The sequence below is a fragment of the Mirounga angustirostris genome, unplaced genomic scaffold, assembly GCF_029215605.1.
Source record: "Mirounga angustirostris isolate CCGP_5_RB_7025 unplaced genomic scaffold, mMirAng1.0.hap1 SCAF_1, whole genome shotgun sequence".
Taxonomy (NCBI): Eukaryota; Metazoa; Chordata; class Mammalia; order Carnivora; family Phocidae; genus Mirounga; species Mirounga angustirostris.
Genome location: NW_026991709.1, coordinates 83,823,927 through 83,838,324, shown reverse-complemented (window position 1 = coordinate 83,838,324; position 14,398 = coordinate 83,823,927). Strand labels below are relative to the sequence as shown.

Here is a 14,398-nt window from a genome sequence, read left to right as displayed (position 1 = left end):
TTTCAGATATAATTTTACTTAATGGTAAATTTTTATTCAAACGTATGAATGTGGTTTTCTTTTTAAAAAAGAAATGCCAGAATCATTGCTAACACATGAAAACAAGTCAATGATTAAGATCACAGAAACCCATGTAATATGTATATTCAATCCAGAATTGTTTTAGGGTCAGTGTAGCCATAGAGTTTTCAAATAAATTATTTGAATATAAAAGTAGATTATGTATTTCCCCTGTGGCTGGCCAAATGTCTTTTCAACAAAGGGTAAAATAAGAAGGCTATTTTTTGTGTAAAAGAGTGATCTTTTTAGTCATGCTTGGCTGCCTTTTCAGGACTGTCTCCATTTATAATGAGATATTCTTGAACTCATTTGAACCAGAAAGTTTAGTAAATTTGTGGTACATTTTTACATGGAATATCGTGATTTATTTAAAATGATCAGGGCTAGAGCAAAGGGAGAGTAGATTAATGATTGTTTTGATTTCCAGATTATAATTTTGAGCTGACATTTAAATTGGACAGAATCTAGAATATTGAAAATATATATTTATTTACTTTATTTCATACTTCTTGTCAGTCCTAATTTCATCTTATTGTCTGCTTAAGCGTATACTTGCTATTCAAAGCTCAGTAAAATCTCAGTTGAAGCTGTCATAAAGACTGTTAGAACAGTAGTTTTTGTAGTCGTATTTTCCACGTTCCTGACATTGCAAGGTGGTGATGGCCCTTCCAGAATAACGAGGAAAAGTGTTCCCTCTAAATTATGGCTCTGGTTTTAAGCAGATTTGACTTACATGCAGATTTGTAAATATTAACTTTTTCCTTTTCTTTGTGGACATAGTAGAAAATTCTTGAGCACGGAAACATACATACACACACACACACACACACACACATACACACAGGCAGTAGTGAAAGGATCTTTTTGGAAACTGAAAGTAAATTTTGACATGTTCATTAACATATGAAATCATGTTTGTGTCATTCTCTAGTGTTTAAACATTCTCTGTTTAATTATTTTTCTAATGTACCTGAAGGTCATTTTTTAAAAACTCTTAGGTATTTTTTGCGATCACAAGCAGAAAAATCAGCTAATAGATCTTACCCTGATATCGAAAATCAATTCTGTATTGTATTTAGTCCCAATCTTATTTCTCTAATTATACTTTGAAATGGACATATGACTTGTTTTACATTCGTATTTCTCTCAAACCCCCTATTTTCTCTTTAACTACTCTGCAACAAATGCCAATTTTTTTCTATTCTTTGGCCTTTCCCTGATTTTTACAGCAAATGATGTGTCATATCTCTCCTGAAATTGACCATTCTTTGCAGAAAAAGATTTTTTTTTTTTTAGCCTGTGGTGTTACACTGAAGAAGTCACCCAGCTAAAATGAGTTACTTCATTTCTAAATAAAAACAATAGTGTTTTCATGCCTGAACTTATTATTATTCTGAGAATGTACTAATTTGTTACATCCAAGATGACGGTTCGTTGGGTCTGTGAAAAGGGCAGTGTGCCAACTATAGCAGGGAAGTAAAAGGACTTCTTTCATGGGGAGTAGTGGGACAGAAAGTAGCCCGCAGTTCAGTGGGTATCAGGAGGCATACTGCCAGTGGAGTCATCCCAGTATCAGGGTTTCCTGTGTTGGGTTCTGAATCAAGCAAAAACTATGATTTCACTAAATGTCAGCCCGGGCAGCCAAATTTTCAAACCCACTATTGCTCTAAGGAGCAACTGATAAATGTTTTATCCCTGCAGGCACTGGCTGATGTGGCATGAAGGCTTTGAATGTGTGCGGTGCATTATTACTTTTGGCATTAAGCTTAGATAATTGTCTACTTACTCTGAGCCGGTAATAGCAAAATACAAGTGGAAGATATTTTTTTATAAAGTAAAACTGCAAAATAGATTTATCTATATTACTATGGATTTTTTTTCTTTTTTTACTACTGTTCTTCCCCTATTAAATTTGAATGATAATGAAGTTTGATTCTATACCTTTATTCGGCTCTAAACCAGGGTGGTCTCATAATTTTGTTTTACATGCATGACATTGCTTAAGGTCATTAGTTGTAAATCGTAGTATAAAAAGGCTGAAAATATATTCAGCACTTTGTAGTTTCCGAATACACATTTAAGAGCTGCTATGAAAAGTCGAGACCTACATGGCAGATTTTCTGGCACTGAATGGTCAATTTAGTGATGTAGATTAGTGAATCCAAACAGTAAGTGGAGAGAGACTATAATAATGCTTTGATATGTCCCTCTGTTGAAGCATATCCTGGCTGATCCATTTTCTGTTATTGTAATTTTTTTTCTTTGCCCTATGGCAAAATGCTGTCTACTTTCTTATGTTTTAAGAATACAACCCAGATAAAATGATCGGTTTTTATAAATAATTTTCATGTGCTTTGGTACCACTGAGCTAATAAATGAAAAACAGATTTGGATTGATGAATTTTATTTTGTTGGAGTAAAAAACTTTTAAAGGAAAGGACATTTGCTTTTTGTTCAACATGTATTGGTTGACTTTTCTTTCAATGCAAAGTTTTAATTCATGGTCCTTTGTATTTTAAAGGGGAGTGTACTTTAAATAACATTTAAACAGTAACCCGTTTAATGATGATAGTGATGATAATAATGTTATTTTATCTAAATTTTTGAATAGGTCTCACTCAAAATGTGACTGATCTTAACTAGGCGATTTGAGTCCTATTTCGTTTTTGTAACTAACTATTCATGTTCCTAGGAAATGAAAACGAGGTCTGCCTTTTGTAATTTTTCACAGATTATGAATTTGATTTTCTTGACAGTTTGCTTCAAAATTAAGGGCTATATGTGTTCTTTTTCATCCCAAATGGAAACTGGCTGAATTTACAACGAAGACAACTGAAAATGGGAATTGTTTAAAAATAAAAACAAAAATACACCGTCGTAACAGATTTTAAATGAAGTAGATTATCAAGTGGACTGCTAATTTTGCCTTTCCAAAATGTTGGATATTTAACCCTCAGAATAATTAAATATTTGTAATAAAGCAGTTAATTCAAGCAGTTTATTGCTGTAATTTGCAAAAGTACATTGAGCTGCTTTCTTTTCAGCTCATTGATGGAGGAACAAACATTTCTTTAATAAGACTACAGCACATTCTAATTTTGTTGCAAAAGCTTAGATAAGGATCAGGCCCCCTCTGAATCACTGCATTGACCTATGACATTGAAAGTGCTGAAGCTCTTTGGCAAAAGAAGAGTTAGACAGTCATTATTATGCACAGGACTTTCCAGTTCTAAAGGGGCTCTGTGCTTTCTCTCAGATAGACTTTGTTTGTTGGAAATGAGAACTGTATTTTGGCAGCAAAGGACCAGAACTGAAGCTACTCTGCAGGCAGACTCATTATGACATAATCCTTCATTAATCTCATTCTCTATTAATAGATCATGCAGAAGTTTTGCTTCAGTTGATCATCTTCATCAAGGAGCCATGGAAAAGTATTACTGGTAAAAACTGCTCACCTCCGGTTTTAAGGCTGCCCGTTTATCTTCATCTTTATTAGTTGCAAAGATTAATGGTGAAAATAATCTCTTGGATTTTGTACAAATGACATATGAGCACCTAAAAATCTGATGTAACTGGATCTTGGTGTTTTGGGGGTAAAACTCACCTGGGAAGAAAGTATACCATTAACAATAAAAAAGAAAGGTTTATCAGGCTAAAATTTCCACTGGTGAGATAAAGGGGCTCTAGTTGGAGAAGCGTGGGAATAGTGGCTGAACAGTCAGAATTCCCATATCGCTTCAAAAAACAAGTTATCATATAAGACATGTATGTTACTGTTACTGGGCAGATTGGATTAGTCTTGAGAAGCTGAATTTCTCAAGGTGGGTGGGTGGGGTGCATCTCCTTCAGAAATGCGTCTGTGTGTTTGTTTTTGTCCAAATTATCTGCTCAGATCAGAGATTGGAGCTGCAACATTCTGTTACTTGTTTTTTATCACACCCTTTAACAGCATTTTGGGATTTATGTAAAAATGTTTTTAGAGAGAATAAATGTGCTTTGCTGTTTTTGTTGTTGCTGTTGTTTTGTCATTTGTTAGTTCCTGTTAAAGTTTGTAACACCCTTGGGGTCTTTGGTGAGTCAGACGTTCCATACCCGGTCTGGCTCATTGGCTCAGCCTTACCACCTCCCTGAGCACGAGGGCCTCCTACTTTTCCTGAGTATAGCCATGCACCAAGCCTTTGACTTATCTTTGTTGATAAACCCAAAATCTCATTGGAAGATAGAGCTTAGGAACATCAAGAGGAGATTCTAATGGTATTTCTTTTCGTCTTTAGTCCACAGAGGTTGAATATTACAAAACAAAATACTATCAGTGGGTTGATTATTTGGTTATTTGGTTAAGCAACATGTACGTCTTCCTAGAGGACAGCTGGAGAACCTTTTTCGGTGGTTGGCAAGTGATTATTCTGGTAGGAATGTACTCATAGTGTTGAGTCGTTGATAGAGATTGTGCCTCTATTGGAACTGACTGATAGCCCCAGATTGATCCCTGATACTAATGCCAACAATATACTTATGTTAGAAAATTTGCAGAGCACAAATAAAAAAACTGGTAGGGATATATTTTTATATTGTCTTGCATATATTTGCCAGTTAAATAAAACTCAGGGAAGTTAAAGAAGTTATCCATGAACACTCAAATTGTAATGGTTTGATTTGGCTTCTATTCAGGTCTTCTTATGTCTTAATGTTTTTATTTATATTCTACAGTAAAGAGAACTTAGACTTATTGAACAATTGTTTTAAATAGACCACCTCCCTAGGCACTTTATATAAACGATCTAAATTAATTTTAGGGTTAATAGTTTATACTAACTGAAAGAGAATCACCATAGAACCTCAAGGAAAAAGCTGCATTCTCCACGCTCTTACTATTCAGAGTCTGTTGGAACCTGGATTTGATACCAGAGATGGTCAGAGGACAGTTCAGTCAAAGCCTGAAAGGTCAAAATATGACTGACTGGTGCTTGTGGTCTGGTGGCTCTTCTTTTGTTCATCAAAAATGGCTGGTGGTGGATGGTAAACAACATAGACTATGTGTACACAAAATTCAGTCCCCAAAAGGGTGTCTTCACAATAGCAAATGTTCATCGTACTCTTAAGAATCTACCAAATAAAACTTTGAGGTTACCATGACTAAGCCAGGACCTGCAAGCCTGAAAAGACAATCTCCCCTGGTGGGTAGCTTTTCAGAAATGTTTGGCCAGATCAGCCCTTATTTGCTTTAATCTGAGGTTTGGCTTGGCAGTAATAACATGACATTTAGCTTCTAATTAAGAAGATCCTACACAACAAAAGTATTGTTGCATATAAAAAAATAAGGAATAGAAAATGTTTAAGGAATTGAAAATTTGATTTAAAATATAATAAAAACCTGGGTGATAGCAATTTGGTCTTGCTTTTCTTGCTGAGTTTTCTGGTGTCTGGATATTTGAAAGCCAAAGAGCTCTGCATCAGACCCTTTCAAATTGCTCCTGGATAGAACTCATCCTCCCCTATATTATTTTCCTATTGCTGTAGTAATAAATTATCACAAACATAGTGGCTTAAAACAATACAAATTTATTATCTTACAGTTATGGAAGCCAGATGTCTAAAATGAGTCCACAAGGCTGCATTTCTTTCAGAGGCTCCAGGGGAAAAAACCTGTTTTCTTGATCTTTCCAGCTTCCAGAGGCCATGTCCATCCTTGGCTCCTTCCTCCATCTTCAAAGCCAGCAAGCAGCAGAGCATGTTCATATTTCCTTTTCTCTATCCCACAACTTCTTGTCACATACCTTCTGTTAGACTCTGACTTCTCCTGCATCCATCTCCTAAGGATCCACCCAGATAATCCAGGATAAACTCTCCACCTCATAGTCTCCGATATCCAAGGTATCATTCACAGGTTCTACACATTAGGGTGTAGACATCTTTAAGGACCATGTTTCAGCTAACCATACGCCCTGAACCTTAGGGAAGAATAGGGAGCTGTTTTCCATTTCCTCAGGCATGAAATGGTGCTGAGATCAGTGGTTCTCCACCTTCGCTGGGAGGCTTTTTAAAATCCCAGTGGCTAGGGTGCACTCCAGACTGATTACATCAAATCTCTGGGGGTGGCTCACAAGGCATTAGGTATCTTTAAAGCTCTCCAGTGATTCCAATGTGCAACCAGGGTTGAGAACCACTCATTTAGATGTTTCCTTTTCTTTTTGAAGGCCCTCCTGAGGCATAGCCTGGATATATGAAGGTGGCTTCTTTTCACCAAACTGACTTCAAAATTTGAGAAGCAGATGAAAATGTCTAGGAGGATGCATATTTTAATGGCTCAGTATTTGTGAGCTTAGATTGGCTTTAGGGTACTGTGGTTGAGGGAACAAGATGAACAACTGATTCTGTAATTATCAAGTGCAAGCACTAATGATTTAAATAAATATATCCGTAGATGAATCTTATATATGCTGGATATGTAAATTAAAAAGCGCTTCCTTTTTAGAATTTTTCCTGTAACAGTGGGAATTCAGTGTAACATTTCACATGCTATTTAGGCTGTAAATCAATGATACTGAATGTAACCTAATATTCTGGAATTGAAAATGGCTTAATGGTGAATTACATGGATTTGAATCTGAAATAATACCTGCCTCTCTGTGATTGTACTCTTATGTCTTCAAGTTTACCTCTCCACGTGGCTGGAAGGCTCTGGTGATTTAGGAGGGCTTATTTTGGTTGAAATTTGGATAATCAGTTAATATATAGTCACTGAATCACCAAGACCTTTAGCCATGGCACAATCTTGACTCCCTTTCCGTGTGGAGGTATATATATATATACATACACACACACACATATACATATATACCAAGGTAATTACTCCTAAAAAGAGAGAGAGACAAAGAGAATTGAGATTGTTTTTTACTCTATTGACTGAATATTTGCTTTGCTCGTGGGTTTTTACAGGTTATTTCTACTTCCTAAGATTGGAGAAGATCAATTATACACTGGGCTCTATGAGGAAAAGGGTTTAGGAGGAAGTTCCAAGATGCCATTAACATAAAATGGTCAGTTGGTGTTTATGTTTCGATTCTATAAAGACAACAAGCTGTATTTTTCAGATGAGGACATAAAAGCTAACAAACAACTTTTACCCTACTTCCACATAGAAGAGAAAGTGTGAAAATGTTACAAACCTACTAAATTACTGGATTGCACAGGGCATTTTCATAGGTCATGGGGACAATGAATAAAACATTTGAAATCAAACTGTCCTCCAGATTTATTCTAAAAGTAGGCTTGATTCTAAGTCATATGTTAGATTATTAACAATTTATAATGGTAAATATTTATTAATAATAAATAAACACCAAAATAATAAATAAATAAATAATATTGTGTAATATACTAAATTCCTCAATGATGTTGGACAAAGGAATGTTTTCATTAGCATTTTTGACAAACACCACAAACAAACAAATCCCCCCCACAGAAGGCAGTATATCAATGCATATGTAATAAATAATGATTACCACTTAATGCACTTTAAACAAGTTACTTCCTTTAATTTAATCGTAACAATAACTATTTGATATAAATGCAAATAAGACTATTTTACAGATTAGAAAACTGAGAACTAGAGAGGTTTAGTAACTCTATCAAAACCATAGAATAGTAAGTGGCAGAGCCAGGAGGCTCACCTAAATGTGATTCTTTTTTTAAAAACTTTTTATTAACATGTAATGTATTATTTGTTTCATGGGTACAGGTCTGTGATTCATCAGTCTTACACAATTCACAGCACTCACCATAGTACATACCCTCCCCAGAGTTCATCACCCAGCCACCCCATCCCTCCCACCCCCCTCCACTCCAGTAACCCTCAGTTTGTTTCCTGAGATTAAGAGTCTCTTATGGTTTGTCTCCCTCTCTGGTTTCGTCTTGTTTCATTTTTCCCTCCCTTCCCCTATGATCCTCTGTCTTGTTTCTCAAAATCCTCATATCAGTGAGATCGTATAATACTTGTCTTTCTCTGATTGACTTATTTCGCTTAGCATAATACCCTCTAGTTCCGTCCACATCATTGCAAATGACAAGATTTCGGGGTTTTTTGATGGCTGCATAATATTCCATTGTATATATATACCACATCTTCTTTATGCATTCATCTGTTGATGGACATCTAGGCTCTTTCCATAGTTTGGCTATTGTGGACATTGCTGCTATAAACATTGGGGTATATCTAAATGTGATTCTTAATTATCCTGAAACACTTCGGTTGGAGCTAGTTGAAGGCTTTAACTAACTTTGAAGTGCTGCGAATTCAGTTTAAGAATTCTTAATACCAGACCGAGAGAAAAGAATAAGCATAGCCAAAGCTTTGTGGCCAAGTTGGTTTGTAGGGCATAATGAGATTAGGATGAGAAATTTTACTACAAAGGTGAGGTTTTCAAGACATTTTGGATTTTTCATTTGGAATTATATCATGTGCTTATTTAAACCATCCTCAAGATAATATTGATTACTATTTATTCCACATTGAAAATCTTGATCATTTGGAGGTAAATTAATTTGTTCCAATTCATTTTTAGCCTAAATATAAAATATCTAAATTTTATTTTCATGAATCAGTGTTTCTCAGCCCAATTCTTAAATCATAAAGATTAGAATTACCTGCTTGTTAAAAATATACTTCCTGGATCCTACTTTAGATCACCTGAATAAAACTCTTTAAGGCCAGGGCCTGGGGAAGCTGTCTTTCCTTTTACAAACCCATCAGGTGATTGGTGGTAGAAATTAATTTCATTTGCCCAAAATTTAGATTCTGTAATCACTGCTCATTACAATGATTTAGACAGACAGTACAAAGTAAGACAATAATAATGATATACTCCATGTACTATTTTCCTCTCTCTCCCTTTCCTCACCTTAACTTCTTCCTGCCCTTTACTTCATTCATCAAACATTAGCTGACGCTTCCACAATATATAGCCATTAGGCTGGCCTTGGATACATGACTGTTGTCAAATAGTTTCGGAGACTCTGCAGACCTCATCTTCCCTGCTCTTGTATATTAGAGAAGTCCTGCTGTAAAGAAAATTGTTCAATATTGTTAAATCCAGCATTTTCCAAACATATTTACCTACATATTTACCTCCTCTTCAAAGAGTATCTGTTATCCTGGGGAGCACCTTTAGAAAAAGTGGATATGATAATGACTTTTTTTTTTTTTTTTGCATACTAAAATGCAATCAGTAATTGCTGGGATTCTCTGGTCATATATTCATTGCCTTTTAAGAACCACCATTGGTAAAAAGGTAAAGGGTAAAGGACTGCTGGTAGATTATCCATGCCCTGAAGCTTTCTTTTAAAACTTGACCTGTGCTAAGGGAAATAGAGGCAGTCCTGTATCTTTGTGATCCTACCAGACCTTAGATAAGGATCCTAACTTAAATATTTCTACTTTAATTAAGAAAAGAGCAAACTCAACCAATTCAACTATTTTGTTATAAATTTAAGTAAATGACTCCATATTGTCATCCTGGTCTCTGTGTCATTATTCTTTTTCAGTTTGTCTTTATTTGCTTTTAGATTATTAAAGCAACATGTGTACTTAGGAACTCACAAATCAAACAGAAGCATATAAAGTACACAGTAAAAACCAAAAGTGGCTCCTCATTCCTACCATGTCAGTCCAATTCCTTAAGAATGTTTCTGCATTTCTTTCTATATTTTTTCTGTATTGTGTTTGTACACACACACACACACACACAATGTATCTAATATGCAATATGTAACATATATAAAATAATTATATAATGTTACAAACATGGCATCATATATTCTAAGATTGTCTTCTGTCAAATATATTGCCTCAGGTTTCTGAAGTTGCCAAGAAATAGGCCCTTAGGTTCCTAATGCAACTTTCACAATTTTTAGAGTACACTGCCATGCACTAGGTCAGTAATAACACTGGGACCTAGTCTTAAAAGGAATTCACATGAGTGAATGGCGCCCACGCTTCCAGATACCACTTGGTTAGTTGTTAATGTCTCAGCACATTCTCACATGAGAATCAGGCAACTGCTATCAGTGTGCTGCACAACTTTCACAACTGAGTTCTATATAAGCACATTTTTGCAAATCAAACACTCCTTAAATATGTTAGAAGAGATGACTATTTAAGGGAAACCTGGTATAAATTCTATTTTACAACTAAGAATCCTACTGAAAAATAAATAATTCCTCCCTAATTAATGAGCCTGAGTGGTCTGGGTTGTTTCTATCTTCTTGCTGGGATGAACAATGCCATAGTGAACATCCTTATCCTTATATCTTGGGACAGTTGTGCAAGAATATCAATAGATGATTTCTAGCAGTGATATTACCTGCATAGATTAAAAAGCATGGTAATACTCAAGGTTCAAAAGCATATCGAGAAGCAAAAACTAATACAGGTAGTGGAAATGCAAATTGGTACAATTTGCTTATGTCTTAACAAAATTGGAAATCATATATAGTTTTATCCAGAAATTTTGCCATCAAAAATTGACCTATATACCTGCAACTCACATAATGTTATATGTCAATTTTATCTCAATTTTTTTAAAACATGAAATTGACCCTATCACAGGATAGGATAATTTCTCATGGACATAACCTCTTATATTACATCTATATAGTGTAGGGTTAAGAATAGGACTGGAAGGGAACCTAGAAATCATGTACTCCAATTCCTGAAGTCCAAGGAACTTAAATTACATAGTGAACATGTGTCCAACAGAAGAGTAATATAGAAGTTCTGCACCAGCTGCTAGATAATCTAAAAGAAATGGACAATTAGACACATCCTTTTCCCCTCAGGACTCTGTCTTATTGGCCATTGTCACTATATTGCTACCTCTTTTCCTTACCGTGTCTGTCTTTGTGTTGTTTTGTTAGCTCTTTATCAAAGGTGTAGCTCCGGAACACTTTTCCCCAGAAGATAGATCTATTCCATATGACTGAGGGCAGGAGAAAATAGTAGAATGACCAGGATTGGGGAAGTGAGTAAGTGGCCTCACATCTGTTCTGTATGGGATAGGAATTAGAAAGGGTCAGGGGTTATGGTAGTTTTCTTAGTGATCAGGACAGGTCCTGATGTATAGTGATCTTAGCCACTCCAAAAAGGAAAAGCATCAGTCATAGTTTTGTGGAACCCACAATGTGAGTCATAAATTTCTGCAGCTGGCATCAATTAATTGGTTATTGAGGCAGATGTTTCACCAAATGATAACCTTGTAGATTTTTTAATACTCAACTTCTTAATGCCTGGTACATATAGCAAACAGGCATATATACATATGGGTAGCAAGACATCAAGAGGCAATTCAAACAACAATAAAAGGAAATTACTGAAAAGAAGGGCCATATGCACCCCAATGTTCATAGCAGCAATGTCTGCAATAGCCAAACTGTGGAAAGAGCCAAGATGCCCTTCAACAGATGAATGGATAAAGAAGATGTGGTCCATATATACAATGGACTATTACTCAGCCATCAGAAAGGATGAATACCCAACTTTTACATCAACATGGATGGGACTGGAGGAGCTTATGCTAAGTGAAATAAGTAGTCAATTATCATATGGTTTCACTTATTTGTGGAACAGAAGGAATAGCATGGAGGACATTAGGAGAAGGAAGGGAAAAATGAAGGCGGTAAATCGGAGGGAGAGATGAACCATGAGAGACTATGGACTCTGAGAAACAAACAGGGTTTTAGAGGAGAGGGGGCTGGGGGGGATGGGTTAGCCCAGTGATGGGTATTAAGGAGGGCACATACTGCATGGAGCACTGGGTGTTATACAGAAACAATGGATCGTGGATCACCACATCAAAAACTAATGATGTATTGTATGGTGACTAACATAACATAATAAAATAAAATAAAATAAAATATAAATTAATGAATGAATTTTAAAAAAAGAAATTACTAACAAGAAATGGGGGGAAATGTCCATCCTAATTAGAAACAAAGTAAAACAATCATAAGATGCTGTTTTTCTGTCCAGCAAGTTAGCAAGAAATATATTTTTTCACATAATATTTAATGCTTTTGAGATTTCCTTGAAATGTTCATTTGAGGTGGGTGTGGGGGACCTTGTGAAAATGCAGCTGACAGTGTAGACTTAAACATTGAAATATTTTGGGCCAATAATCTCACTACTAGGAATTTAGCCTGAGAACACTGTTCAGAAGAAGGAAGTTGCTATAAGCACTATGATATTCCCAGCAACTTTACTTTTAACTAGAAAAACTGGAAGCAGCCTAAAGTCCAATAAATGAGGAATGGTGAGTAAAGTTGTGGTAGGTCAAATAGATGAAACATTAAATAGATGATGATTTTCAAAGCCATGTAACTTCACAGCAGATATTATGATATATCTGTAAAAGCAAGATGTGAAATTGTATGCATGCTGCTATTGACAAACATTGTATGTCTGTGTATGGATGAGTTCTGGAAAGAATACACACACATACACATAGACACACAATATACAAAGTAGACCTTGTATTAGAAAAGGAACATACAGGTTTCTCTCCATCTGTAATATTTTATTTGATTAACAATAACAACAAAATAAACAATAAAACAATAAAAATAAAAAAACTAAAAAGACTAAATATTTTCACTGTTCTTGTGCTCATTTGTACATATTCTTGGTTGTTTCCACCTAGAATGTAAAGAAAAGAAATGTTTTGCTCAATATATATAATGTTGGTAGACCCTTTCAGAATTTATGTATAATTCCTATGTGTTCTCTTAATTCATTTTGTAATAAAATGATCTTAATGATGTAACAATAGAATCAAATCAAGTCAGACTTTAAAAATAGTTGCTTTTTTTTAAAAAATGTAAGAAGATGTACATTCATTCAATGTTTTAACATTTCCAATGACAGGAAATTCACTAGCTCATGAAGTAGTATACTCAACTTATAAATTTCCATTCATTCATTCATTGTATATGTATTGAGACAATTCTCTGTTTAAAATGAACAGTCTGGCAAAGAAATGGAAAGCCATTCCATGCTCATGGATTGGAAGAACAAATATTATTAAAATGTCTATATTACCCAAAGCAATCTACACGTTTAATGCAATCCCTATCAAAATACCAACAGCATTTTTCACAGGGCTAAAATTTGTGTGGGACCACAGAAAACCCTGAATAACCAAAGAAATCTTGAGAAAGAAAAGCAAAGCTGGAGGCATCACAAGTCTGAACTTCAAGTTGTATTACAAAGTTGTAATAATCAAAACAGTATGGTACTAGAACAAAAATAGACACATAAATCAATGGAACAGAGTAGAAAACCCAAAAATAAACCCTCAACTCTATGGTCAGTTAATCTTTGACAAAGCAGGAAAGAATATCCAATGGTAAAGGACAGTCTCTTCAGTAATGGGAATATTGGACAGCTACATGCAAAAGAAAGAAACTGGACCACTTTCTTACACCATACGCAAAAATAAATTCAAAATAGATGAAAGACCTCAATGTGAGACTGAAAACCACAAAAATCCTAGAAGAGAACACAGGCAATAACCTCTTTAACATCAGTCATAGCAACTTTTTTCTATGTATGTCTCCTAAGGCAAGGGAAACACAAGCAAAAATAAATTTTGGGGCTACATCAAAATAAAAATCTTCTGCACCATGACAGAAACAATCAACAAAACTAAAAGGCAACCTATGGAATGGGAGAAGATATTTACAAATGACAGATCTGATAAAGGGTTAGTATCCAAAAATATATAAAGAACTTATACAACTCAACACCCAAAAACAAATGATCCAATTAAAAAATGCACAGAAGACATGAACATACATTTCTCCAAAGAAGACATCCAGATGGCCAACAAACACATGAAAAGATGTTCATCATCACTTACCATCAGGGAAATGCAAATCAAAACTACAATAAGATATCACCTTACACCTGTCAGAATGGCTAAAATCAACAATACAAGAAACAACAGGTATTGTTGAGGATGTGGAGAAAAAGGAACCCTTGTGCACTGTTGGTGGGAATGCAAACTGGTGCACCCACAGTGGAAAACAGTATGGAGGTTCCTCAAAAAGTTAAAAATAGAACTGCCATGTGACTCAGCAATTGCACTACTAGGTATTTACCCAGAGAATACAAGAGCACTAATTCAAAAAGATACATGCATCCCTTTGTTTAAAGTAGCGTTATTTACAATAGCCAAGATATGGAAGCAGCCCAAATGTCCATTGATTGATGAATGGATAAAGAAGATATGATACACACACATAGACACACACACTGAAATATTATTCAGCCATAAAAAAGAAATCT

The 14,398-nt window shown here is 35.2% G+C and overlaps 1 long non-coding RNA gene across 3 annotated transcripts in view; it reads left to right on the top strand.

Moving 5' to 3' along the window:
• LOC129045373 (uncharacterized) overlaps positions 1-14,398 on the top strand; it is a 716,354-nt gene that overhangs the window by 464,758 nt on the left and 237,198 nt on the right. For 2 of the 3 annotated variants that reach the window (XR_010409491.1, XR_010409490.1), the window contains one exon: positions 3,438-4,064. The exons of the other annotated variant lie outside the window; for it this stretch is intronic. This is a non-coding gene — a long non-coding RNA (uncharacterized LOC129045373). Of the gene's footprint in view, positions 1-3,437; positions 4,065-14,398 lie in introns of those variants that run through there. 3 annotated transcript variants of the gene reach the window in all.